Here is a 24,536-nt window from a genome sequence, read left to right as displayed (position 1 = left end):
ACTACTAAACATTTCAGTGTTGTATTTCAGGATTGTCGTAAATGTTTCCAAACAGACTGCCCACAATTTTTTTTTTCAAAAAAATGTGCACTGCGGTATTCATCACAGAACAAATGTGTGTGTATATATTATATTATATTATATTATATTATATTATATTAATAAAAGGAATTGGCCTGGGTCAGACCCTCTGCTTCCACAGGAACTCTGCCTTTTCCCTTCCTGCCAACCACATATCCCCTTATGTCCCCATGTGGTTTTGCTACAGGAAAAAGCCTCCAATCTCCTACTTCCCATGAAGCAGCTGGATTGAATGTCAGGATTATGTAGCTGACCCTCAGCCATGAGAATATTTTTCAGAATTCTCTTACCACAGCAGCTCAGCAGATGCACCAGAAGATAATGTGGGGCTAATGTGCTGGATTTATTGCAGGAGGTTTATTTATGTAGTTATTTAGACAATTTCCCCCCCCCCTTCCCTACACACAGCATTCAGGGCAGTTTACAGCCACTTAGACAATTTTCTCCCCCCCCCCTTCCCTACACACACCATTCAGGGCAGTTTACAGCCACTTTAAAGCAATACAGTCTAACACAAATTAGCAAAAACCAACAACTACAACCAAAGCAAAGACAGGTGCAAAGGTTTGGCGGCTGAAAGAAAGTCGACCTGACTGATCAGATGCCTGTCAGAATTTTTAAACGCCTTGGCTAGGTGGCGATAGGCAAAGAGAGAAGGGACCAAACAAACTTCCAGTGGTAAGGAAGTTCACAGTTTAGCTGCAGCCAAAAAAAAGCCCTTTCCTGTATCCCAGCTGGTTGCACTGTTGGGACACAACAAAGAGTCTCCACAGCATATTTTGGGAATAGGTGGGCTGCTTTGGGAAGAGATGGTCCCTTAGGTATCCTTGAACCATGCCATTTAGGATCTTTAAGGTGATCCACTAGCATCTGGGATTGTGTCTGGGAATGAATCGGCAGCCCATGAACCTTTTGTGAAATCAGTGTGATAAGCTCCTGTGAATGAGCACCAATCTTCTAGTGGAGCCAGGGCTTGCAGGATCTCAAGAGACTTTTCAATGAGCAGGGATAATGATGTCATCTGCCCCCCCCTTTCTGTTTCCCTGTTCCTTCTGAGTTTTTGCTCTAGTTGTAGATCAAATCTGTTAGAATTGGTTTGTTGATATGGCAGTTGTAATCAATACAACTGCCTGCATTTTTGGACTCTCCTTGAGGGTGTGTTTATGTTGAGTGCTTGCACTACAAAATTTGCTCATTAACACAAGAGCACCCATTAACACCCTTGTTGGTGCATTCTGGAAGTTTCTGGAGACTCTTCAAAGGCAGCCCATTGTAGAGCGCATTTCAGAATCCAGTCTGCGTGTAATTTAGGCATGTGTCACCATGGCCATCTCAGATGCCCAGCTTCAGGTCTATGCAATAAACCACATCCAGAAATGCAAAACACAAATAGAAAATTGAACAAGGAGGTGGTGGAATGTTCTAAGCCAGGGGTGGGCAACTTGTGGCCCTCCAGATGTTTTGGCCTACAAGTCCCATGATCCCTCACCATTGGTTATGCTGGCTAGGCCTGATGGGAGGCTGCACGTTGTCCACCCCGTTCTAAATCAAGGGGAAAATAGGTAGTAGCCGAATGAATAAATTGTTTGTCAGACTGAAGGACATGGGAGGAGGTAAGAAGGGTACAAGGAAAGCCTGTTTGTCCTATGCTCGGCAACTGTGATCTCATCCTGTATATATTTTTGTATGTTGGTTAAACATGCAGGGAAAAAGTGCCTGGCTTGTGGTGCAGTGATTGTACGAGTACAATTTCTGGCGTGATGGCATTTGCATTGATTCCGGATGTTTTTGGTATAGCTAGCTTTAGTCCACAAGGAGTAAGGAGAAATTAACTAATGGGTTAAGGTCTAGGTGTAATTACTTGATTGCTTCTTTCCATTATAGCACATTTTTCTCTCTTTTTAGCCTCCTCTATTTCTGGATATAATATTACACTGTTTATGGATGACTGCCGTTAGCACCAAGAGCAGAATGTGTAATTTGTCTTCTCTGTCACTGCAAGATTGTATTGCTGTGACATAATAACAAATAGGTATTTGCTGACACCCCCAGCACATTCATTTCTTTTAATTTGTCATTTTCAGTTTTCATGATCTACCTTCTGGTTACTGATAGAATTTATAACCAGTTGTTAACTGTTGTTTTAGTTTACACCTAGTTGATTTTCCTTAATGGAAGACTTCTGATCCCCTCTGCTTCTAAAAACCATGTTTGCATTGTGCATCGCATGCATGGATTTTCAGGTAGATAATTTCATTTGCAGAAGTTTAAGAGAAAATGCTCTTCTAAAAAAATAATCCAAAGATGATGGGGAAGGCTAGGTAAAGTTGGTTAACCTATGCAACAATTTTAAAACACTGGTTGTAATATTGATGATACATATTTCTCCCAAATTCCACATAAAGACATGGTAGTTTTGTGAACTATGACCCTGAGTCACCTTTAGTAGTGCACTAGTCTAATGCAACAGGTAGTAGTCTTCGGTGGATATATGGATTCCTATCCTCATCCAAAGATGTGTGCAATGAGTTCACTGGTGTCTACATGAACATTTCAGTGTGAATGCTGATTTACAGCTGGATGTACTAAGTTGTGTATCAACAGCAGCTATGAGTAGATACGCCTGTTTCCACAAGCATCAGGGAGTATGTTTCAAAGACTTAAGAGATCTCAAAATGAATTTCAGTGTGAAAAGTATACACCAACCATACGGGGACTACTTTAAATTGTTCTGTGTGGCAGATGTAACTACATGGTCCATTGTTTTATGTCCAAAAAGGGTCTCTGAATGTGTGGAGAAGATAACTCTACATACACTAATGGCCCAAACAGGCAAGAGTTTAGCTCTGTGTCTAGCAGCTTATGCCTCTCTTCACTTTTACTCTAGAGTAGGCACAGGGCCCCTGATCTGTAAGGTAATGCTCAAGATTTTGCAAGGTAGACTCCAGCAATTCATGGAACGAGAATTGCCAGATGTACAAGCTGGGTTTAGAAAAGGTAGAGGAATTAGAGACCAAATTGCCAATATCCGCTGGATAATGGAGAAAGCCAGGGAGTTTCAGAAAAACATATATTTCTGTTTTATTGACTATTCTAAAGCCTTTGACTGTGTGGATCATAACAAATTGTGGCAAGTTCTTGGTGGTATGGGGATACCAAATCATCTTGTCTGCCTCCTGAGGAATCTGTGTAACGACTAAGTAGCAACGGTAGGAACAGACCACGGAACAATGGACTGGTTTAAGATTGGGAAAGGAGTACGGCAGGGTTGTATACTCTCACCCTGCCTATTCAACCTGTACGCAGAACACATCATGTGACATGCTGGGCTTGATGAATCCAAGGCTGGAGTTAAAACCGCTGGAAGAAACATTAACAATCATAGAATCATAGAATAGTAGGGTTGGAAGGGGCCGACAAGGCCATCAAGTCCAACCCCCTGCTCAATGCAGGAATCCAAGTCAGAGCATCTCAGATATGCAGATGATACCACTTCGATGGCTGAAAGCGAGGAGGAGCTGAGGAACCTTATGATCAAGGTGAAAGAAGAAAGTGCAAAAGCTGGGTTGCAGTTAAACCTCAAAAAAACCAAGATTATGGCAACCAGCTTGATTGATAACTGGCATAGAGGGAGAAAACGTGGAGGCAGTGACAGACTTTGTCTTTCTAGGCACAAAGATTACTGCAGACGCTGACTGCAGCCAGGAAATGAGAAGACGTTTACTTCTTGGGAGGACAGCAATGACAAATCTTGATAAAATAGTTAAGAGCAGAGACATCACACTGACAACAAAGGTCCGCATAGTTAAAGCAATGGTATTCCCCCTAGTAACCTATGGCTGCGAGAGCTGGACCATAAGGAAGGCTGAGCGAAGGAAGATAGATGCTTTTGAACTGTGGTGTTGGAGGAAAATTCTGAGAGTGCCTTGGACTGCAAGATCAAACCAGTCCATACTCCAGGAAATAAAGCCAGACGGCTCACTTGAGAGAATGATATTAAAGGCAAAACTGAAATATTTGGCCACATAATGAGAAGACAGGACACCCTGGAGAAGATGCTGATGCTAGGGAAAGTGGAAGGCAAAAGGAAGAGGGGCCGACCAAGGGCAAGATGGATGGATGATATTCTGGAGGTGATAGACTTGACCTTGGGGGAGCTGGGGGTTGCGACGGCCGACAGGAAGCTCTGGCGTGGGCTGGTCCATGATGTCACGAAGAGTCGGAAGCAACTGAACGAATAGACAAAAAAATGGGGGGGGGTCAGGGAACTTTAAAGATCTGGATTCTATTCTAGAGTCAAAATCAAGAAAAGGCATAGCTGCTAGACACAAATGTGAAGTAATGTCTGTTTTGGCCTAGAGCCGATGTACACACAGTGAGTCTTTGCACATGAACACCTCTCTGTGTGATAAATAGCTGCCCCATAGAAGCTTCACATGTGGACTGTAATGTACACATGGGGTCTCAAGCGCCAAGCTACACATCTTGTTAAATTTACAGCTGTATAACTCTTTTAAAACATTAAATAGCAATTGTAGGGGCGCCTGATCAGAATCTGGAAAATGGTACATGGCGGGGGGGATGGGGGACCCTTTTCTCACATGCTGCAGTCCTGGCAGAAATTCCTCTCCTATTTGGTATGGGAGGGAAGCTGGAACAGAGAATCCTGAAATGTCTGCAGTATTTTGCCAAGAAAGCAGGTGTTTTGAAAGAGTTCTATTTTATTTCACCATCACTATTCAAACTTACGATAGGTCCTGGCTGTTGATGAGAATCTTGCAAGAATTTTGTCCATTGGTTTTGTGCACATATGCCTGTGCATCTTAGAAAGCTGGTAACATTTTGCTGGTGAGTTTGACTTTAGATGTTCGTGGCTCAACGTAAGTTCTTTTTGAAACCACCGTCATTACAGCTGGAGGATATGAATTCATCCAGGTTACTGTAGCACAAATGCTGCTATAAGCACTGGCAGCTCAGTGCAATTTTAGTTACCTTCTGGAGCTTGCTTTCTTTTCCTTCTTTGGAATGTTAAGCACAGGAAAGCCACCACAAACTTTGGTTTAGTTTTACATAAGTAATGTGCTCCAATACTGCATATTTACAAAGTGTGTTTAATATTTTGTGCAAGGCTATGGAAAAGTTTCCATGCTTTTCTCAGGAATGATGAGAGTTAGAAATTGTCTTCATTTTTATAGCAAGCTGAAATTCTCAAGACTTTGGGTTGGATCCACACTTGGTCATACTTAAAGTAGACCTGTTGAAGTGAATGGGCTACAGTACAACGGGAGCAGTTGTGCTGGGAGAAATGTTTATATATGCACTAACATTGCTTTTCTGTTGACTTGTAAAACTGGAACATGTTCAGAGAAGAGTGCTCAGGATGGTGAGGGGTCTGAGAGCTGGGTTTGTTTAGCCTGGAGGAGAGAAGATTCAGGGAAGACATGATAGTGGTCTTCAAAGATCTGAAAGGCTGTCCATGCAGAAGATGGAGGAGACTTGTTCCCTGTTGCTCCAGAGGGAAGGACTAGAGCCAGTGGGTGGAACTTGCAGGGAAGCTGATTTCAGCCACACATTAGGAGAACATCCTAACAGTGAGGGCTGTTTGGCAGTGGAACAGTGCCTTGGGAGGTGGTGCGTTTTCCTTCACTTGGAGGTATTTAAGCAGAGGCTGGATGACCATCTAAGGATGCTGTAGTTGCATCCTGCATTGCAGAGCATACATTGAGCAGGGGGTTGGACTAGATAATGTTCAAGGTCCCTTCCAACTCTATGACCAGGACGACATGCCACAGCTCGTCATGGGTTATTTAACTCACGACCGCCGCTTGGGGGTTGTCATGTCATTTGAACCCAGTGAGTGTGGGTTATGCAGACACAGAGAGCATGGGTTATGTGAGGGTTAAATAGACCATGGGTTACATGAGGGTTACTTAACCTTTGCATAACCCACACTCCCTCGGTTTGCACGACACAACAACCCCCAAGCGGGGGTTGCATATTCAAAATGATGCTTGCACTCACCGCAGCCTCACTGTTGGTTAAATAACTCCTGGTGGGTTGTTGTGTCATGTGAACAGCCCCTATCATTCTGTACTGGGCAAATGGTTCAGACCCAACCATTGGTTGGCATTAATCTGGTTGCAGGTTGCTGGCTTTCTGCCTTGTTTCCACTAGGTAAGCCAGGTTAAGAGAAGCTAAGAATAAACTAAAAACTTTCCAGTGGTTAACTATTTCCAAAATAAGCAGGGCTGCGTAGGTAAGAATCACGTGGGTGTTGAGGGGAAAGGATGAATAAAGAAATGGGCCATGGAATATGTCCCTGACATCTACTAGGATTACCAGCTCTAAAAAGAAAATACAGCTGCAAATGTTAGTTCATTGTGCCTGTGTGTTTAGTACAGCCTTAATGCAAGATATGCAGTAATTTTAACATTGCTTTGTGTTACAAACACCACAAAACCTCTCTATCCACCTAAGAAAGAAAAAAAGCCCATAACTCCTGCATTCAGCTTACTTGTACTGTAGACCTTCTTTGTAAACATGCATTGCGATCCTGTACAACAGCGTTCACCAACCTGGTGCCCTCCAGATGGGAATGATGGGAATTGCAGTCCAACACATTTGGAGGGTTCCAGCTTGGGGGAGGCTGCTGTACATGTTCATTCGGAAATAGTTCTGAATCTAATTTCAGATTCAATTGTGTTCAAAGTGTGCCTGTTCCTAAGTAAGTGTGCATTTTCTCCTTATTGATTCATAACTTTTCAGCACAGTACAGATTAACTAACTTGTCACTTTTCCTTCCTCCAAAGAGTTCTGAGAGGCATAAGTATGGTTCCCCAGCACTCTTTTTGGGGATTGGAGGAAGCCCTCCCCTCACAGCTTTCCTCCAAAAACTACACTTATGCTAGCCATTTCATGAAAGTGGTAAACAGATTGTCCCTATACAGCAAAGCTGCACCTTAAATCCATTACATTTGGACAGGTATAGGATACTCTTCTACTGATGCAGAATCCTATCCCTATCCAGGAGCACAGTATCCTATTTCCCTTGCTATATGTAATGGATGAGAGAGGTTTTGTTGCTGAGAAAGGATTGTCTGTTTTCCACTTTAAAAATAACACACAGTTCCTGTGGGATTTTTATCTTAAATGGCGAACAGATTATCTCCCTTCTTGGCAAGGTAACACCTTTCATCCGTTACATGTAGCATGGGATATAGGATGCTGCACTGTGAGATTGGGATTGAGCTGGATGATCGCGGGGGGGGGGGGGGTCCCCCAGCTCTGTGCTTTTTTGATTGTAAGAAGAGACTTCAAAAATGGTCAGACTGATTGGACAAGTTTAGCCTGGCAGATTCCCTTAGGTTATGGAGATTAGCTGATGGCTGTCTTTATCAGTAGCCAGCAAAGATCTGAATAGATATTCAGATATTTCCCCCCTCCCCACTAAGGAATGTGTTAATCAAGATCTCTGTGTAAGTAAGAAAGGAAAGATCAGACTGGCAGACTGTGTGTGTGGGTTGTTGTTGTTTATTCGGTCAGTCGCTTCCCACTCTTCGTGACTTCATGGACCAGCCCACGCCAGAACTTCCTGTCGGCCATCGCCACCCCCAGCTCCCCCAAGGTTGAGCCCATCACCTCCAGAATATCATCCATCCACCTTGCCCTTGGCCGGCCCCTCTTCCTTTTGCCTTCCACTTTCCCTAGCATCAGCATCTTCTCCAGGGTATCCTGTCTTCTCATGATGTGGCCAAAGTACTTCAGTTTTGCCTTTAATATCATTCCCTCAAGTGAGCCGTCTGGCTTTATTTCCTGGACAAGGAAATTTCCTGGACACACAGGGTGTGTGGGGGAGATGTCTAAAAGAGACAGAAGGCTGAGTTGCTCTCTGATAGGATCAGAAGGTGCTGCCTCCCCCCTCAAATCTGATGGAGGTGGGCAGTGAACTTTGGGGTGCTAAGCTGTGAACCCCCGCCTTTGCTCAGCCTGTATAATTTGTAAATAAAACACGAATACTATATAGAGCACCATACACCTCCTGTGGCCTCCATCCAGGAACCCTGAAATCCTCCAGGAACCACTGAAATCTCTCACAACCATGGAGACAATGATGCCTACAGGCTCGAAAACAAAAGAGTGGTCAGGGAAGGAGAATAAGGCTCAAATGGGGAGGGGGTTAGAGGAGGAAGCCCTTGGGAAAAGAGGAGGGTCTTCAGCTGCTATTTAAATATGTAGGCACAGATGGAGGCACATATGTTGGGAGGCAGGGCATGCCGAATAGGGAGTCCAGAAGGAGAGAGAGAGAGAAGAAATCTTACGCTTGGTGAGTACAACAAATTCCAACTTTTAAATGATCACTCATAGTCAATTTGTGTTACCCGTTGTTGCCCGTCCAAAACCCTTCCTTGTATTTGCAATCCACATGGTGGTGAATAATGTTTAAGAACCTTTATCGTGTGCATCAGCCCAAATGCATGCACTGTTGACAGGCCTGCCTCAGCTCCCCTTAGGGCTGTGTGGCACATAGTGCCAAAAATGGAATAAATATGTTTATTTTTGAAAGCGCAACAGTTTTTCTTCTTTTTCATGCAGTTACAGTTTGGGCTTATTACCCTCTTCACTGTGAGGCTGCCTTTTTTTAGTTTCCTTCCTCTTTATAACTGTTACACACATACGTGCGTGCGCACACACTCGCTGACCTCGGATAACGTTCCTGGCCTGCTAAATCTCCACCTCTTTTGGTGCTGATTAGATTGCAGCTTTTACTCCTGGACCATGAAATGTGGTGGCCAGTACTAATCTGTAAGGATTGCCTGGTATTGGGAAAGTGGAATTTCATAATACAAGGGTGGAGGTATGGTATTTAGGCAGTGACAAATGCTTCTAGAGAATTCTAGTGAGGTATAGTTGACTTGTGTCTCTTAAACCTAGTAGAACAATCTTCCCCAACCTGGTGTCCTCTGGATGTTTTGGACTATAATTCCTGAATATTAACCATGCTGGCTAGAGCTGCTATAGTTGTAGGGCACCAGTTTGGGGAGTGCTGCAATAGAATATGCACTGCTCAGTTAGGCTGATGAGAAATTGTTTCAAGATTGCATTGGTTTCCTTTTTAATCCTAACCACAATTGCTTGTGCTTATTTTTGCAATGTGTCCTCCTCCCCGCGGGCATCTTTCTTTGAGATCTTGAAGAACTTCTTGAAAACCAAACTGGTTTCTAAAAATTGATTTCTAAAGCAGTGTTCGTGTGGTCGGTAGAAAAGTCTAATTTGGAAGTTTTTCTTCTGTATTTTTTCTCTGCATGGTTTCCAAAGTAAATTATATGGCCTATTTTGGGTGAAACCTAGTAGATTAGTTTTTGCTGGGTTGGTAATAAAAATAGAGGTGCCCTAGAGGTATGAGCGAGAAACCTATATTGAAATGTTTGGCCTTTGTGTTAGAAGCATAGTGGGCCTACATCCAACACCATGTGAGTGGACTTCTGCTCATGCAATGGGACTTTCCCTCCCCCCTCCCCCACACACACCCATGTGCATCGGGCAGGGGAAATTCACATGTTCTGTTCCACGGGTGGGCAGATACCATTGGATGCAACCCCAAATCTATCTCATTATGAAGTGGTGTGTGTGTGTGTGTGTGTGTGTGTGTAGGGAAGGCATATATATATTACAAAGACTGCTGTAGGGGATGAAGTGCATTTCTGCATGTTAAGTGCACAAACATACAGTGTACCTTTCTGTAGGATCCCTGGCAGTGGCCACTTGATGTTAAGAATGAAAGGGCAGGCTTTGTCCCCAACTGCAGCACTTTATTTTTCTCTGTAGGAATGAAAGGCAACCGTTCATTTTTGTGGGAGGAATTGAGGAGGTCAGTTAAGGAGTTCCATTGAGGCTGAGCGTAAATCTGCTTCCTTTCCTGCATGACCCCACTATTAAGAACCAGATATAAGACTATTTGCCCCTTGAAGTTGGCAACTGAAATGGGAAGTTTATGCACAGTTTGTTTAGAGCAAACATTGCTCTCTGGACACTCTCTTGTTAAGTGTGCTGCATTTTTTCATAATACTGATGGCACACAATTGGCCCCCATTGAGCAAATGGGCAGTGGGTCTCCACCACTGTTAAGCACACTCAGTTCTTGTGGCTTTAGGATGTCTTTCTGAACAATATAAAGTGTGGTCTACACATGCAGCAGAATGAGGTTGTACAATTTTAAGGTGGCAGAGTGGGCAGTACTGCTCAGGGCTGATGTCAGGGGGTCAGCATGGTTGGGCACCTGTCAAGGCCCTTGCCCCTTGCCCATGCTCAAGAGCTCCCTTGTTCTGTTGCTGCTCTTCTTCCTTGCCACCCACTTGCTCACCCACCCTTTCCTCCTGGCTCAGCTGTGTGTGTGTGTAAGCAAGCGAACGGTAATAGTATGGAGAAGCAGCAGCAGCTGCCACCACCTGTTTCCTTGCTAGCTCTCTCTCTGGCAAGTGAGCAGGTGGTGGCAACCATGAGAAGCAGCATTAGTTAGTGGCACCAGTGAAGAGGAGCAGGCGGATCCACTGAGGGACTGGGATCCACAAAGTGGGTGGGGAACACACTGGGGTTTTCTACCCAAAGCGGTCCCACTCACAACCCCCTCCCCACAGGAGCCTGTGTTGTACCACTTCAGAATTGTGTGTGTGTCACATTTAAAAAATATTCCTCTATGTTAAAAAAGAATTGCCCTGCAAATAGAAAATATAGCATGAAGGGGAGAGGTTCTGCCCCAGCCTGATCCCTGCTGTGCTAGTTTCTACTTTCAAGGGAGTATCTTGTGTTCACATGAGAAGCATTCAAAAATGTGACCATCACCTGCAGTCTGAAATGGTACAGTCCATCCTACCACTTCAGGATTTTACCATCTCATCCTGCTGTGTGTCTAGACCAGGCCTGATGTACCTGACGAATGATACCAAAAGAAAGATAAAAACATTTTGTTGACACATGTTCAGTGGGATGCTATGGAAGCAATCTGAATATGTGACTATGCTATCATGGTTGGGTAACTCAGCAGTCATGCCAGACTGATGAGACATAGCTTTAAAACTAGTCCTACAGTGGTCAGACCCAAGGTAGGATAGATTTGTTACAAAGCATTTGAAGACAAGGTAACACAGAGGGTTGTTTATGAATGACAAATGCTTTCATTCTTCCATTTGTCTTCATCTCCAGCTATGTAAATATATGGCTTGTCTGCTTTCAGAACACTGTATGCAGCTCTGGTCACCCTTTAGAGCCAGAGAAGGTACAGTAAGACAGATAAAATCAGGGGATTCATTCATCTTCATTTTGGAGAAGGTCTTAAGAACGTAGAGGGTGAATGAAGAAGGGTGATTTTTTTTTTATCTTGGAAAGAGGAGACTGAGGGAAATATAACAGACTTAAGTAGTACGTTCTCTCTTTTAAAATTTGGGGCCATCCGCTGAAATTGATTGGCTGGAGGTTCAAGACACACAAAAAAGAAAAAGATTTCTTCTTACAACATATAAACTTATGGAATTCGTAACAACAAGGTACATTGATGGCTCCTAACACAGAAGGCTAACAAAGAGTTAGAAAGCTGGGTTTAGAAAAGGCAGAGGAACTAGAGACCAAATTGCCAATATCCGCTGGATAATGGAGAAAGCCAGGGAGTTTCAGAAAAACATATCTTTCTGTTTTATAGAAGATCAAACCAGTCCATACTCCAGGAAATAAAGCCAGACTGCTCACTTGAGGGAATGATATTAAAGGCAAAACTGAAGTACTTTGGCCACATCATGAGAAGACAGGACACGCTGGAGAAGATGCTGATGCTAGGGAAAGTGGAAGGCAAAAGGAAGAGGGGCCGACCAAGGGCAAGATGGATGGATGATATTCTGAACGTGACGGACTCGACCTTGGGGGAATTGGGGGTGGCGACGGCTGACACGAAGCTCTGGTGCGGGCTGGTCCATGAAGACATGAAGAGTCAGAAGCGACTGAACGAATAAACAACAATTGATCTGGCTGTCAAGTGGAAGCCATCAAAACTAGGAAGAGAAGCTCCATACTTAATGGCAGTATGCATTGGATGTGATTGGGAACAGGGAATGGCTATTGTTTTTATTTATCCATTGCAGAGCAGAAGATGCGGCAGAGGCGATCTTTGCCTCTGCACTCCTCCCGCTCTGCATTTTGGCTAGATGGGCTTTTCTCCCTGTCTACCTGGAGCTCTGTGGAGTGGGAGGGGAGGCTGGGGAGGCCTGAGTAAGCCAGCCTCCCCAGGCCCCTCCTCACCCACCAGCTCACTCCCTTTCCCTCCTCTCTGAGGTTGCCTTTGAGAGCTCAAAGAGGCAGCCACCATGATTCTCTCTGTGAGAGGGGGCAAGGAACTCAGATCCCTGGCTCCAAGGTCAGAGCACTGCCTCCAGCCTCGGATCCAGGAATCCAAACTATCCTATGGCCTCCCAGACTCTGTGTAGGGGCCATAGGATTGCTCCCTCCAGGTAGTTCCTATGACAGGAAGTTCCTGTACCTTTTTGTCCAGTCCTTCATGTTTTACTTTGCATAGAGCAATAACTAACATTTTCTGGTTGAAACAATTAAGTCAAGGACAATTTTTTAAAAATGGATATTTCTGCAGTGGTTTCATCTTAAAAATGTGTTCTTTCGTTTTATTTGAATCCTGCACAGTTGGGCCTGGTGTAAGTCTACCTGTGATTCAGCTGAACAACTTTATGCTGGTGCATGCTTGCATTTATTGAAGAATCACTGAAATCAGTAGGATTTCAGCATATGGAATTGTGCAGACCGCAAAGGATCTGCAACCCATATGGTATCTGATGATAGCATTTCTTGAAACTGTGTTGCGACTTGTCAGCTTTTCTTCTCTTGACCTGGCCTCATTTTTAAATAATCTCCCAAATGATCTAAAGTCAATTTAAGTTTTGACTGTCAAACTTTATTCATATTTTTAATTTAAAAAATGAAGCTTATGTGGGCCAACATATTTTCCCTTTTGAGCAAGTTCTAAATCACCCCTGGGTTCTTGAAAACAAGGACATGTACACAGTCCTGTTGAAGTCATTGGGGTTGTCACTCTGGTAGATGTTTTTATGGCTGATGTTGTCATCTGTAACTAGCTTTCTTCATATGAATAAGGAATGGAAGGAAATTCTGTCCCATTGTAAACAATCAAAGCTGCTATTTTTTGTCAAATCATGAGTTCCTGAGTGTCTGCAAAAGAAAAAGTGAAAAATACCTTTTTATTTATATGTGTGATCTTTTTTATTTTTAGCAGTTAGAGGTGTGTGTATTCGACTCTTACAATGTACGCAGATGCATTTGTATTGCTATACATTTTTGCTGTTTTGCATTGAAGTGAATTTGGATAATGCTTTATCATGAATACTCTGGCTAACCCAAATCACCTGGGATTGTCACAAATGTCTATTAATAATCGGTGCTAATTCAATTTTCTGGGAAAATCATAAATTTTAGCCTGCCAGCTGCATATGCATGAGAATCCAGCTAGTTTTGAAAGTTCACTAATCAGCAAGTGCAGCTCCACCCTTTACTCTGAGAGTCTTGTGCTATTTCTGAAAGTGTCTTCCAAGCTTTGAACAAAACCTAGTAACTGCTTGTGAAGATTGTTTTCTGAGAGAACATGGGGCAGGATCCAATGGTGCCCTTGCGCAGGCGGCCCAGGCCTGCTGGCCCTGGTGCATACATGGCACCTACTCTTGACGGGCATGACGTAGCACTTCCAGGCACAAGCACTGAAATGAGCGGAAATGCTTGGGGCATGACCAACATTTCCACTTGTTTCAGCATTCGCCATCAGAAGCACTACATCACAGTCACCAGTGGTAGGGGCCACACGTGTGCGCCGAGGCTGCTGGGCCTGGGCTGCCCGCGCAAGGGCACCATTGGATCCTGTCTTTGGTGTACAAAGTTTGCTTCATAATTGAGGCATAGTTGGTAGCTCCTGTTGAGGTAAGGAAGAATAGAAGAAGTGTGGCATTTTCTTTAACCTGAGTTACTCAGTTGAGCCATCTGGGCTGTGTTAGTGACTAAGGATGCTTCCAGATTTAGTGTAACTGTGTTAATGATTTAGGGTGCTTCCAGACTAGGTTTTTATTGGACCATCACCCTGCCTTAATTACGGTATTTTACAGGGGCAGGGGAAGATGCTGTCGTCTTGCATTCTTGTCCCTCCTGTTCTCCCCCCCCCCCACTTCTTCCAACTTTTTTTCTTACTGCAGATAATCTGTTAAGGAGAAGAGAAAGACAGAAGAGCTGTACAATGCCTTCTAATTGGTAGTGCAAGAAGCCCTCAATCTTGAACTTTTGCACCTTCGACCCAGTTTGCAAGCAATGGACAGCTCACAGGTAACAAACTATGGGTTATTTGGGAGTACATGAACTGACTCCCAACAGCTCGCCCACTTCTGTTATGCTAAACAACACCGGGACATCTTGGTTGACGTGCAAACCCAGAACTCTCGGCTGTTGAGGAAGAAACAATGTAGAGTTATAATCCAAGAGCAAACCATGGGTTCATATTCAGGGTTGTTTTTCCCTCAACAACCCAGAGTTTCAGGTTTGCATGTCATGGAGAACAACCCAGGGATGTTTTTGGGTCTTTTAGTGCAGTGGAAGCAACTGAGTGGTTGGGAACCGGATGGCTCACTCCCATGTGCTCACAAACAACCCATGGTTTGTTAACCATGGTTTGTTCATTGTGTGTGAACCGGGTCTGTGTGTAATCTATTTTATTCAGTCCAGTTTTCTGCTTGTGGCATGCTTGTATTTGAAACTGTAGGACGTGCCCCTGCTTGTCATCAAGAATGTCCTTATTTTCATGTGTCAATGGTTGGAGAGTATGTGAAAACACATCCAAAAAGGCCAGCTTTAAAAAATAAAAATAAACCTGTGTTGTATTACAGCATCGCAGCAAGTCTTGGTGTAGACAATAGAAGATACACACATTATATTTCTAGTATTAAGACTGTTAAATTTTGCAAAATGCCACATAAAATGATCAGTCAGTAAGTCTATTACTGCAGGTTTGTCCGGACATTGCTTTTGTTGAATGTAGGCTAGCCAAGTTTAACAGAGAGCACTGTAGTAAAGTATTGAATTAACAGAACTGAGGTCCTTGAACAGCTGCAATATTGACAGTATAGAGAATTGTAATTGTTTAAAGTAGACAATAGCATGTCATAATAATGTCATCGGCATATAATTAATGGGCTCCTAAGCTTATCTTTCACTTTTGTTTAGACTTACAATGGCCTGGTTCAAAGGCCACAGCCAAACCAATTTCACAATTGCAGTCCTAAAAACTAAAAACCAATGAGCGCTTGTTCTGGCTGCAAAGAGGAAACCAGTAATGAAAGTCCCCCTCCCCCCATGGTGCCACCACCTTAATAAATAGGGTCAATTCAAGAATATGTGGTGAGTGAACAGAAAGCAACTAATTAATCACTTTGAAATTGAGGGGCAAGGAGGAAGCTACTAATTCAAGGGCCAGTTGCAGGAAGAAGCAGCATCTTTTCAACAGAAGCTACTTCTGCTTAAACATATAGTCGGATTTTAATGGAGAAAATAAAGTTATATTAAGTGCTGAGCGGCACCACCAGTTAAATTCTTCTTCCAGCTGATTGCAAAAATGCAATGCCTCAGCAATGCTAAAGCGACCTAATGTGGAAGCAAGCTAGGATGGAAGTGGTTTTCCCAATACAGCAAGTAGATGAGCAGATAGCACTTCCAAAAAAAAAAGATGGAGGATCAGTTCTGTAACAGTCAAGGAGCAATTAACTTAAAAGGGAGGGCTCTGTGTTTCAGAACAGTACCAAATAAGCCTGCTGACAGTTGATACATCTGTAGGAAGGATTATAGCAAATTTGTTAATGAGGGTTGATATTGTAATTTGATCCGATTTAATATACCTAGTCATTCACTACTGTGTCTCTCCTGAGTTGCTTGAAAATAGAAGAGATTCGTATATAGCACCACTGTTATTGTAGGAGTTATTCTCTAGAGATGGAATTCTTCTCTTTTTAGGCAGCATATCCTGCAGTGGAGATAGGACCAGCTTTTGTAATACCAGGGTGGTAAACTTGTTGCAAATATTTAAGTGTCAGCATCTGTAATGAACCAAACCTTCCCCCTCCTCTCTTTCTGAAAAGGCATCTGAACAAAGACCATGGCCAGACTGTGATAGACCCCTACATTTACATCTTCACACATTCTTCCATGACTCAGCTGTTAAGGAGGCACTGTAGAGATCACCTGGAGGATGCCTGACCAGGCCCTCCCAGGCTATTGATTGGTCAGTTTGAATTTCCCCTGTCTAGGAGCTGCCCAGCCCCCATACAAATACCTGCCTTGTGGAATGGAATCCTTTCTTTGTCTTTCAGCTAGTGGGCAAAGAGTCAGGGCAAAAGCCTTCCACACTCCAAGCTGTTTTGGTGAGTTACTTTTAGGATCTTGATAAGTCAGGTTTCGTCAGCTAGGTTGATGTTTCATTTTATTTTTAAAAGCAACTGACTATTTTTCAGCTTCTTTCTGCTTGGTTATTTAGTAAATATGTTGGACTGTAAACTGGAGTTGATGATCTTGTCTAGAGGAAACGAGTTGATTTGAGTTGGTCTTAGTCATGTACCAGGTAAAGGTAAAGTTGTCCCCAACCAGGTGTGTCCGGCTCTAGGGTGTGGTGCTCATCTCTATTTCTAAGCCGAAGAGCCAGCGCTGTCCAAAGACGCTTCCGTGGTCATGTGGCTGGCATGACTGAACACCGAGGTGCACTGAACGCTGTTACCTTTCCCGCCGAAGCAGTGCCTATTTATCTACGTGCCATTTCTTGCTTTCAAACTGCTAGGTTGGCAGGAGCTGGGACTGAAGATGGGAGCTCACTCCATCACGCAGCACTCAGGTCTCGACTGCTTGGCAAACACACTAACCAGGTTGTTAAGGAGTTTAAAGAAGCTCTGAAAAAGGTGCCTATTCTTCTCCAAATATAAAAGCCAAAAGCATGTCTTCTCCTGTGGGCAGGATATTAAAAAGACATGGGAGTGGTGGTGGCACTACCCCTCAGGCAGGCAAAAGAGTGTCTTTCAGCTTGTCTATCAAGCAGGGTGGATGTGCAGATATACCAGTTTGTCACCTCATCACATTTTAAAAGTGCCAACTATGCCATGCTTTTCTTGTTTAGACACCAGATTTGTAGGTACCTGAGGTATTTCCAGCTCATTTCAGTTGGAAAAATAGCAGTCCATATATTGCTGGGGCTGGTCTAAGAAATGGGAATCAGCCATGGAAGAAGCATTATTCCTTGAGAGTGAGCTTAGCTCATAGAAGTCTAGCACAGAGTTGAATGTAGAAAGTGGTTATCTTCCTGTTGCTTTTCTATAACGCCTAATCCAATGAAGTAGGATCTGTAACAGAAGTACCTTTCTCCTGTGCAGAAAAATATTAGGAGTGGGGAGAGAGTGGTTTTTCAAGAAGAATGTCCAAGCGTTCTTTTGGTATGTTTTCAGTCTGTGCTACATTGGGTGAGCTCAGGTGCTTGAAATTCCTCCATGTTATGTAGGTCGCTGGATGCAGCCATGTAGTAGAACTAACATCTGACAGCCAAAGCAGGCATCGGATTGGGGGCACAAAGCATCCTGCACAATTGCCTGCTTGTGTGAGTAGTTTGCTTGCATGAGCTGTGTGACGCTGAGGTTGCTGATCACAGTAATTATGGGGCAGGGACCATAGCGGAGCAGTGGAGTACATGCTTTGCATGCAGAAGTTCCCCGAGTTCAATCCCTGGCATCCCCGGTTAAATGGCCAGGTGGGAAAGACCGATGCCTAAGACCCTGGAGAGCCACTGCCAGAGTAGACAGTGCTAGGCTAGGTGGACCAGTGGTCTGACTGGGTAGAAGACAGATTCACTGTGAGCGGGCTGCCCTTTACAAGTGGCATATTTGTTTAGAAGAAGTAGCTGCCTGTGATTTATGTAAGCAGAGCAGCACAGTTATAGCACTCGGGCATGCACCTGCTGGGAAGAAACGTCCCTAACCATGGATGTGCAATTCAGATGTTGTTTCTTCCATGGCATGGCATCGCCTTTTTCACTTTTCTAAAAGAACAAAACAATTCCAGGCAGGGAAAAGTTTTTTCTCCTAAATGTTGTGTTATCTATTCAGTCTTGTGAAGCAAAGGTCCATAGAATCATAGAACCATAGGGTTGGAAGGGGCCTCCAAGTCCATCGAGTCCAACCCCCTGCTCAGTGCAGGAAGCCTGATTCCCAGGCAAACTCCCATCCAAGTACTAACCAGGGCTGGCCCTGCTTAGCTTCCGAGATCAGACAAGATTGGGCACATCTTTTCTCAAATAATGAATGGTTGCCTACTGATGCTGTGTTTGGGACAAAGTAGCATCACGGATGCAATGAATATGGACTTGAGCACGCCCCAGGAGAGAGCGCAGGACAGGAAGGCCTGGCGTGCTATGGTCCATGGGGTCACGAAGAGTTGGACACGACTGAACGACTGAACAACAACAACAACAAATACTTATTATAACTTCTCCTGAAAAGACAATGGGGCAGAGTCCAGTTCTAGTAGGGCTGGTATCTAGGCCAGTGGAAAGAGAGACGTCTTAAACTGTAGATCTGTGTGGCAAAAACTCTACATATAGCTGACAGCCAGGATTTAAATTTGTAATAAGAGGTGCTTGGGTTCAGGCAACAGTTTTGTGTTGCCCTTTTCTTGGCTTTTTGCCTTTAACAGCTTTGTGGCTTGCACAAAGGAATGTGCAAGCCACAAAGGAATGTGCAGATGGGGAAGAGGCACCTGTAGAATTTCTTCAAGCCATATTTTTCTTTTAAAGACACAGGGGAGGAGTGGAAGGTAGCAACCCTAATTCAAGTTATGCCTTCTGACAGGAAATTCTGCATTATAGAAAGAGGCATGTGTGGGAAGTGATTGCTTAATAGTGAAAGAGGAAGGTGTTCTGACTATGCCACTTTGCATCAGGTGTTCCACATCTAAGCCTTGCACTAGAAGCAAGCAGGTTCTAGATCTAAGCCCTGATATACTCTGCCTGGGACCTGCTTTGAGCCAAAGGACATGCACCTTCATGTCATATTTCCCAACAGCCAGTCTGTCGCCATTGCCACTCTGCATACTGCTTTTTGAGCCTGAGATCTTATAGACACAAAACATGTGTTCTATGGTGGAGATATTTTTGCTTAAAACTCATTGCACTAAAAAGCCTTCATTGTGTGGTTTTTGCTTATTAGGACACTTCCCTTGACTCAGAGTGGGATGCAAACTATAGCAATATAAACAGCTGTAAAATGTAAATAGCACAAGGGTTAGGTGTGCTTTTAGCCATGGAAGAAACTGATATGGTTGCAGCTAAAGTACCCTAAAATGGCCTGATTACAGATTTGACTAGATTCAAGTTATTTTGCTTTTAATTGTGTTTGGATGCAAAAGACATAAGAGCTTCAGTGTTGCTAAATGTGGGAGGAGGGGAAGATATCATTTGTTTTTTTAAATATATTTTCTGGGGGAGAAACGCTGGAGAAAAATCTGTGAAGCTTATATAAAAGGGATGAAATGCATGCCTGCACATTTTAACACAGTTCTTTTGGCTGGTGGCTTTAAAGGACAGTCACAAGAAGACTGGTTTGGATGACATTGTTCTGGTCACTGCATCATTTGCCAAGTTGTCTTTTTATCTAGAGGGAAAATGTGCATTCACACACCTTTACCATTAAGGAAGAGCAGGGCTCTGCCAGTTCCAGAAGCCTATAAGCTATTGAACCTGTGAAATGCAAGGACTATGCATTAAAATTAGTGGAGTTTTTCTATTGACTTCAGCAGGATGTGTGTGTTGTGCAATGTATTTATTGAAATGCTGGTTGGATGAACCAAGCCTCCCCACCCCACCCCCATTTTTATGGAAATATACTTGAACAAGAAAAGGCCAGGCTGCCTGGCAAAGCTACAATAGATGCTCACATTTGCATCACTATACATTCTAGACTGACTTTCTAACTTCCCCTTCACTTCCTCTATGACTCAGGTTAGAGGTATTGTAGAAACCACCAGGAGCAGTCTTCCCCAAGCTGGTGTCCTCCAGATGTGTTAGATTGCAACTCCTAGAGTCCTGCAGCGAGGATTTTTGAGAATTGCAGTCTGGCACATCTGGAGGGCACCAGCTTAGGGAAAGCTGACCTGAAGGATGCATGACCAAGCCCTCCCAGGTCATTGATTGGTGAGTTTGAACTTCCCTCTGAAAAAGGTGCCTGTTCTTCTCCATATATAGAAGCCCAAAGTCTTTTCCCATGGGCAGGATACAGGTTATTAAAAAGAAACAGGAGCGGTGACAGTGCTACTTCTGAGGAACATACATAGACCAAAGGGTGTCTTGCTGCCTTGCAGGGTTTGTCGCAGCTGGATGTACCAGGCATAAATTAATGTACCTAGGGGAGCTGGGGGTGGCGACGGCCGACAGGAAGCTCTGGCGTGGGCTGGTCCATGAAGTCACGAAGAGTCGGAAGTGACTGACCGAATAAACAACAAAGGGGAGGGGAGGGTTTACCTTGACTGCTAAAGTTCTCGATTGGTGTAGATGTGTGTAAAGATTATATAAGGGAAATCTTGGCTGCTGTGGAACTGATGTCTGCTGGATTACTATCACTGAATAGGAGCGGGTAGCTTGTTCAATGCAAAACCTTAGTTAATGTGTATTTTAGTTCAGTTTCTTAGCATAAGTTGCATTTCATTTTCATAAACATTTTTAGTGTGAAGCTCCCTTTTGTAGAGTAATAGCAATATATCTTGCAATGATTTCTTCCGAAGCAGTGCCTCCCACTGTGAAGACAACTTGAGCCACTCTCTACAGACATGTTGGATAGACTTCAAAATCAAGACAGTTGTCACAATATATTGAATTTGGGCCTCTTTTTTCACTTGCATCTTTGTTATCACTTTTGGAAATGCTATTGGTGTAGAAAATCCATCACATTTGAACCAGCCCCGAGTCTGATAGCAGGTGCTTATATGAGCTGGATTTCAGATGGAAGGGCACAGGCACAGCAAGAGAAGGCTAATACTAAATTACTTACTGCAGCAAATGAGTCCACCAGGGCGTGTTAACATTGCAAGTAGGATGGAATTGCTGAGGTTCTGCTGAGCAGGATCAGCTCCTGTTTGTAATTAGAAATCACAAGGTAAGAATGTCTGTTAGGTCCAAATAAGGGGATGAGTTAGTAAGGATTTCATATTCCATTGCTTTTTGTCAGACGATGCCTGTCTTTGTTGCGTTGTCACTTTTTGCTAAGCAGCCTCATTGCTGCTTTGAATGGCTTACAGAGTATTTCATGGCTAACAGGCAGTGCGTGCCCTCAGAAACAAAACAGGAATATGCACTCATTGCTGCTTGTGTTATATAATGCTTGGCAGCCATGTTGGGCATAGTTGAAGATGATTGCTTGCTACTAAGAGTTGTTATTGCACATGGTATTAATTCAGCCCTTTGGGAGGCACTGTAGTTCTGGTGTCCCAAGAGTCAAAGCCGTGAATGTGGTCTTTCTTTTTTTAAGCTCTTGCAGTTCTTTGATAGTACTTTGATCACCATAAGATATAGAATTTTTGTTTGCTTTTAGCAAGTCCCTGTTTATATTCTGCAATAAGCGATCTGTACATAACAATGTAGTACATTGTAGTTTAGGAAAGCTGAACCAAGGAGTAATCCAAACTATTCATTTTTGAACAAGCTGATGCCCTCCCTCCACCCCAACTTCTTGCACTCAAACAGCCACACTGGCTTAGAATATTTGTAAAGCACAAGACTGAGTCTGAATTACTGCTTGAACTGGTAAGTTTTTAATTTGCCTTGAGGTACAGAGGTGCATGTGTAAAATTATATAATGTGAGATTTTTTTAAAAAGTAATTTATTTAGAAGGGGAGCTCTAACTCTTATTGGTTGGGTTCATATGATTGCAGGGGTGAAATAACCCATTGTGGGTTCTTCCCTCCCCCCACGCATGCTGTGTGCACAACCATGATTTGAATCATTACCCATGGTAGAGTGTAGGTTGCCATGTTGTCCAAACCCGATGTGCGGTGGGGGTGGCTTCTTACCCACCCCACAACCAATGGCTTGCAGTAGGGGTTGTGGGGGGGGGGTGAGAAGCCACCCTTGCTGCATTGTGCACTGGGTTCAGACTACATTGCAATCTGTGCTGCATCATGGGTACTCATGCAGGGGCGAGGGAAGAACCCACGATGGGTTCTTTTACCCCAGCGATCATCTGAATGCAGCCACTGAGTGGTTTATGGGAAGGGACAAAGGGAGAGGTCTATTGTGCTCATGTCATGCTTATGGGCTTCCTTCAGGCATCTGGTTAGTTCCAGTGGGAAACAGGATGCTGGACTAATTAGATATCTGCTGTGATCCAGTTAAGTGGCTCCTATGTTCTTAACTCAGTTTGTGCTATCAGTGTTAATAATCAATGTTTGGAATCTAGCTGAACACAACCTGTATTCAAAAGCTCTATATTCAGACTAACTATTTACTGAACAGAGTGCTGAAACATTTCAGTGCTTTTCAACTCCTCAATAGACAGTAGCTTGAGCCAGGGCTTAACCATGTAACCTATTTTCAGTGCCAGGATTTATGCTGTGTGTGTGTGTGCATGTTCATTCCTGACACACACACACCCAGCCTTCCTGTTGCTATTAATAAATTGGCCCCATCTATCTGGGATTGGGGCAAGGATTCCGAGGGGTAGAAAATGTGTCAGCAAGGCATGCAGGTTCGGCAGTGTTGTCTGGAGGCCTGCTCAGTTCCACTTGAATAGCAGTCACATGTTTATGGAGTTTCCAGTGCTTTGGGGGGTATGATAAACATTGATCAAGAGTCGCTCCATGTCTCATTAAGGACTGTCAAACCTAGACTGACTTCCTAAAGGTGCTTTCAGGTCAGGCTTTTAGAGAGGAATCCTATGGCCCTAGACACTGTCTTGAAGGCCAGAGGATATGCTAATTTCTGGGAACCGACCTTGGAGCCCACGCTCCAAGGCCGGTTCCTGGAAAACCGACCGCCCCCCCTTGTCTGCGCTGCCTTGGAGGCAGCATGGAGAAGCCCTACCCTCCGCACTCGGAAGAGGAGCGCGGAGTGACTGAAAAGGGGCTGGGCTGGGGGCATTCTGGGGCGGGGAGAGCGGAGCTGTGTGTACAACACATCCAGTGTGTTGTATGGCAGCCTCTTCTCCCAGTCGGCCCCCCCCACACACACTGCTAGACAGCCAAAAACAGCTGTTTAGTGAAAAATAGTAAGGCAGGAGAGGCGCGGAGTGAACGATCCCCCATGTCTCTCCTGCCTTGCTTTGGATAGGCGGCCGCCTATCTAGTGAGGATTGTGCCCTTATTCTACGATCGCCCCGCCTCATTCACAGAATTTTATGAGAGGGTCCAGATGAAGGCATCTTCCATTTGTAGTCCTCCCGTGTTTTCCCACTGCTGCGTCCATCATTTTTATTCTGAGAAAAATTCTTTTAATGAAGAAAACATGGAATAATGCCTTTTGATTGTTAACGCTAGAAACACTCCATGTGGAAGTAACCTAAAGTTCTGAAACTCTCCATGATAACCTGTTTTTTTTTTTTTGTCAAATATCCCAATTAAAGCACAGATAGCTGTACTGACCATAATTTTCCCTCCAAAACCTACATTGCTGTAATGCCTTTGTTAGGCCAACTGAAAGATCACAAAAGAATTGTGCAAGCTTTTTGTTCACTCTGTTTATCCTCCCTAAAAAGAGAGTTTATGATGGGTCTCCCTGGCATCTGAATTAGCTAGAATTCCTAAGACCCTTTTGTGCACCTCTGGCATGAAAAGTAGGCCAGCACATCTCTTGATTGTAAGCTCTTTTCATTGCACACACACAAGACTTTCTAGAAATTCCGTATCGAGGAGCATGGCTTTTAGGAAGTCTAATCATTTGTATGTTCCGTTTCCATTCTTTCTTGAGGGAAGCTGCAGTCATCAAGTAATGGAATGGAACAATAATGATACAAAGCTATTCACCTTAAGCTCACAGAGGAAACACATTGCTGTGAAAGTCCCCTAGTTATGAAGATAATATTAGTCTTTTGATGTGGTGAAAGTTTATATTATATATTATATATTTATTATGTGTGCCTAGATGGGAAAATATTTCTGATTTCTTTAAGTAGCAAACAAAAGCAATATTTTTCACTCTAGTGAGCACAGTGACAACAGTGGTCTGAACTGAGCATAGTATGTGTCGAAACAAAATATAGCAGACTGAAGATTGTGCCACTGGGTTTTGACTCGCTAGCCCATAGCTTTCCATCCCATAGCTGAGTGCAGGATTGCTGATAGGATCTTGGTAGACTGTTGGTATTTAAGCCCCTCTTGGGGGTGGGGAATGATT

General features: G+C 43.7%; 1 protein-coding gene across 4 annotated transcripts in view; it reads left to right on the top strand.

The window, feature by feature from the left end:
- Positions 1-24,536, top strand: part of INPP4A (inositol polyphosphate-4-phosphatase type I A) — a 121,262-nt gene that overhangs the window by 8,312 nt on the left and 88,414 nt on the right. Inside the window, exon 2 of one of the 4 annotated variants that reach the window (XM_084844357.1) lies at positions 14,334-14,460. The exons of the other annotated variants lie outside the window; for them this stretch is intronic. The gene's annotated coding sequence lies outside the window, so the exon portion shown is untranslated. The remainder of the gene's footprint in view (positions 1-14,333; positions 14,461-24,536) is intronic. 4 annotated transcript variants of the gene reach the window in all.

Source organism: Heloderma suspectum, chromosome 3 (genome assembly GCF_057233095.1).
Source record: "Heloderma suspectum isolate Gila_16-S chromosome 3, 16-S_ref, whole genome shotgun sequence".
Lineage (NCBI taxonomy): Eukaryota > Metazoa > Chordata > Lepidosauria > Squamata > Helodermatidae > Heloderma > Heloderma suspectum.
Note: the sequence above shows the minus strand (reverse complement) of the source record. Positions and strands in the feature narration are given on the sequence as shown.